This window comes from Arachis ipaensis, chromosome B02, assembly GCF_000816755.2.
Source record: "Arachis ipaensis cultivar K30076 chromosome B02, Araip1.1, whole genome shotgun sequence".
In the NCBI taxonomy this organism is placed as follows: Eukaryota; Viridiplantae; Streptophyta; class Magnoliopsida; order Fabales; family Fabaceae; genus Arachis; species Arachis ipaensis.
In genome coordinates this window covers 85,161,334-85,165,419 of record NC_029786.2, presented here as the reverse complement: position 1 = coordinate 85,165,419, position 4,086 = coordinate 85,161,334, and the positions used below count along the sequence as shown (strand labels likewise).

Below are 4,086 nucleotides of genomic sequence, written 5' to 3'. Positions count from 1 at the left end.
AATACTTACTTAAAATTTTAAATAATATGAAAACCTTTATTATTTATTAACATTTTAAGGTGCTATCATATCACAATTTAAAATGATATTCTAACCATCCCATTCTAGTTGAGAGTATTATGTTCATAAATTATACAGCTTTTAATATATATTTCGAAAATATATAATAATTCTCGAAATATATTAATTGTCAGCCTTTCGAGATCCAGGGATCCAAAATAATAAGGGAAATGCTAGTTGTACAATATTAATCAGCCAGATTTAAATAATATTTAATTATTTTTTTAGTATAACATGTTCTTATTTTGTAAATACATATCTATAATTAGATTTTAATTTAAATTTAAATTTTAAAACCCACCCACTTCATTGGTGGTTACGGTGACTTTGCTTTACTTTCGTAACTTCACGTAACAGATACAGTTTTTTAAATTCCTTATTCTACGGGATATTTACACGTATTAGTGAATCTCAAACCAAAAAGGACGCTGCCAGCGGAATTCTCCATCTTGTCTTCATTGGTGAAGACCATCACCACCTTCCAGCTGAAGCACTCTCTCATTTTGCATTGGTGAAAGGTATCATTATTTTCCACACATGTGTTTATGTAATTTGTTAAGAAATATCATGTTCAACATTTTTAATTATATTTTAATTTAAACATAAAAATACTCTGCTGATTTAATTGGAACAAGGTTGATCTTATTTAATTTTATTAATAAAGTTGTTGCAAATAAAGTATATAATCAACAATTAATTTAAAATTGTGTTGTTATTTTTCGATTATAATACATCTGATAGTATGATATTTTATACAAAATATTTTTAAAACACATCCAAAATCATAAATCTAAAATCTAAATTTAAACATTAAAAAATAATTGTAACACATCTAAAATTATGAAGTTATACATAAAATATTTTTGAAACATATCCAAAATCATAAATCTAAAATCTAAATTTAAACATTAAAAAATAATTGTAACACATCTAAAATTATGATGTTATACAGAAAATATTTTTAAAACACATCCAAAATCATAAATCTAAAATTTAAATTTAAACATTAAAAAGACAGCGTTGTAAATGAGCGCCGAAAAGGAGGAAGACAACGTTGAGGATGAGCGCGGAAGAGGATGAACGACAGCGGAGGATGACTTCTCGATGTGCACCTTTGAGTTTTCCATGTGCCCCTCTGAATTTTCGACATGGCGCAAACGTGACTTCTTTACTTCTTTGAGTGTTTTGTACGAGTTTAATTAATAATTTGATAGTTTAAGGTTTATTTTATATTTTTAAAATCAAAATTTTGAATTTTGAATAATAACCAACCATTAGTCAAATTTTACACTTTCAATTTTATTCTTACTTCCTCCCAAACTCCCTCCGCCTATTCTCCTTCCACCTCTTTCTTAAGAAAGCAACCACCACCACCATATATACATACCTTACCTTCAAACTACCTCCTTCACCCCTCACCCACCACCCCTCAACAATAACAACCACCACCTTACATCACCTCCAACTGCTACATTTTGCGTCATCAATGATGGACATATCGACGGCAAATTTAATTTGGTAGCAACAATTTAGCCGTTGATAAAGTACGAGATCGGTAAAAATGGATAAAAAAAAATTTTCAGAGCTAGCATTCTCGACAGCTCAACCATCCACAAAGTGTGGCACCTATTGGCACCAACAATAATATTGTTGACTGGCTTCACAATCATTAAATTTACAGACGCTTAAAGTGTAACACTCTAATATTTTTAAGCAAGGTTTAAGCCTTATTTAAATTATATTAGTTGTTAATATTTAAAATATAAGTAGATATAGTAATACTAACACGGAAAATAGGCATATTAAACTATAAAGACAAAAATAATGACAAACTTTACTTATATCAAATAATCATATAAAAAAATATCATAGCCACTATTATAGTCATTCAATAAAGATAAAACAAGACACATAGAAAATTCTAATTCTCTCAATTTGTATAATTATAACTAAAACAATCGCCTATCCGCCATTCTTAATATGTGATGCGTGAGCATCTTCTCTATCTTTTCCTAGTGAATTTGCACTTGAATTCCTAAAGTTTGATCAAGATTTAACATATTTTAGCCACTATGGACGCTACTTTGAGTTGTGTGCAATTCTGTTTATTTCAGGTAGCGTTATGAACGAATTTGACAGAGTTAGAGTCAAAGACGGGCAAAGAAAAACTTGCTGCCACCTCCACGCCGAACTTGAGAATTTCCAAGTTCAGCGTAGACATAAAAAGTCCCAAGAACCAACGCTGCCTCCTCCACGCCGAACTTGAAGTTCTTCAAGTTCGGCGCCAGCTCAAAGCCTCCAAAGAGAAAGACGCACTGCCACCTCCATGCCGAACTTGAGTTTTCTCAAGTTCGGCGTCAACTCAAGGAAAGCAAGGGGAGTTACGCGCCTCAATCCACGCTGAACTTGGATTTTTCCAAGTTCGGCGTCAACTCTTCTAACTCAAGTGGTCCCCAATTCGTTCTAAAGGTTGCACGGATTGATTAAATTGATTATGATTTAAATTTTTATTAGTTTTAGAATTAGGAAAAGATATTATTTTAGTTTTAGAAAATATATTTTACATTAATTATGATTAGATATAAAAAGAAAAAGAATCAGCTCTTCGAGCTCTTCTCTTCTCTTCTATCTCATTCAGCAATTTAGAGTTTTACAGAATTCTAGTTTTCTCTTTGAATCACGAGCAGCTAAACCTCCATTGTTAAGGTTAGGAGCTCTGTCTATTGTATGGATTGATATTATTATTTTTCTATTTTAATTCATGTACTGATTTATAATTCAAGAACTGTTTTCGTTCTTTATTTTATGAATTTGAGTGGAATGGAAGTATGACCCTTGTTCTAATTGAGTTCTTGTATAACTCGAAAAAGCTCTTTACTTGAACAACAGCTTGAAAACAATTTCTCCTAAATTTCTAATTATCTGGACTTAACGGAATACGTGACATATAATCCTCTTATATTTGGGTAATTAGAGTTTTTGTAGCATATAAATAGAATTAAACTTCACCCTCTAATTGGAATTAAGTGACCGAGGAATTGGCGGTTGATGAAGGTTATAGGAGACTAAAAAGGTCTAAAGAATTAGGGTTTAGTCACATATAGTTAGCCATGAATTAAATCTTGCATGATTAAAATAGTTAGTAAGAAAAGTCAATCCGAAAAATAGATAACTCTGAAGCCTTAACTATTTCTCCATATATTATTCACTACTTGTTTACTGCTTGCTTATTTAATTCTCTGAATTACTATTTGATGTACTTGAGACCGAAACACTTTTTTCTGTTTATCTGACTAAGCAAATTACTTGACCATTGTTGCTTGATCCATCAATCCTCGTGGGATCGACCCTCATTCACTTGAGGTACTAACTTGGTACGACCCGGTGTACTTGCCAGTTAGCTTGTGGGTTATAAATTCCGCATCAATATGATTTTGAACAAGTGTTTAACCTTTCGTATCTATGTCCTATAATGTATTGGTCTTTTCAACTCAATCAAGTATTGCTTTGCACCGCATCGTTTTTGAAGATGGTATGGGGTGAGGGGTAAGAAATAAAAAGCTCTCAATAATTTATCTATATGGTGTCATCATCGTATCATTCTACAACCACTCCAAATTTTAAAATAAAAATAATGATGACGTAAGATTGTTCAATTATTATTTTTAAAAGTCTTTGTTAGTCAAATGGTGTAAGTTTTAGGTATTTCTCACTTATATTATGACACATGTGACTCATGAATGAAATGCAATCATATAGAACGTAAACACATGAATTTTGACTTAGTTTCTCTTAACATTCTCCTAACTTCTATTTACATAAAAATAAAATGATTCCTTATTGACAGAAACTCTTATACAATGTATGAAATTAACTTTAACTTTTCTTAAGCATTCCTTGACATTCTCCTAACTTCTATTTACATGAAAAGAAAATGATTCCTTATTGACATAAACTCTTGTACAATGCATGAAATTAACTTTAACTTTTCTTAAGCATTCTTTTAACATTACGTTGATTTTGGAG

General features: G+C 31.0%; 1 long non-coding RNA gene across 1 annotated transcript in view; it reads right to left on the bottom strand.

Annotated features, from left to right (window-relative positions):
- LOC110268942 overlaps window positions 1-4,086 on the bottom strand; it is a 24,222-nt gene that overhangs the window by 487 nt on the left and 19,649 nt on the right. The window lies entirely within an intron of this gene.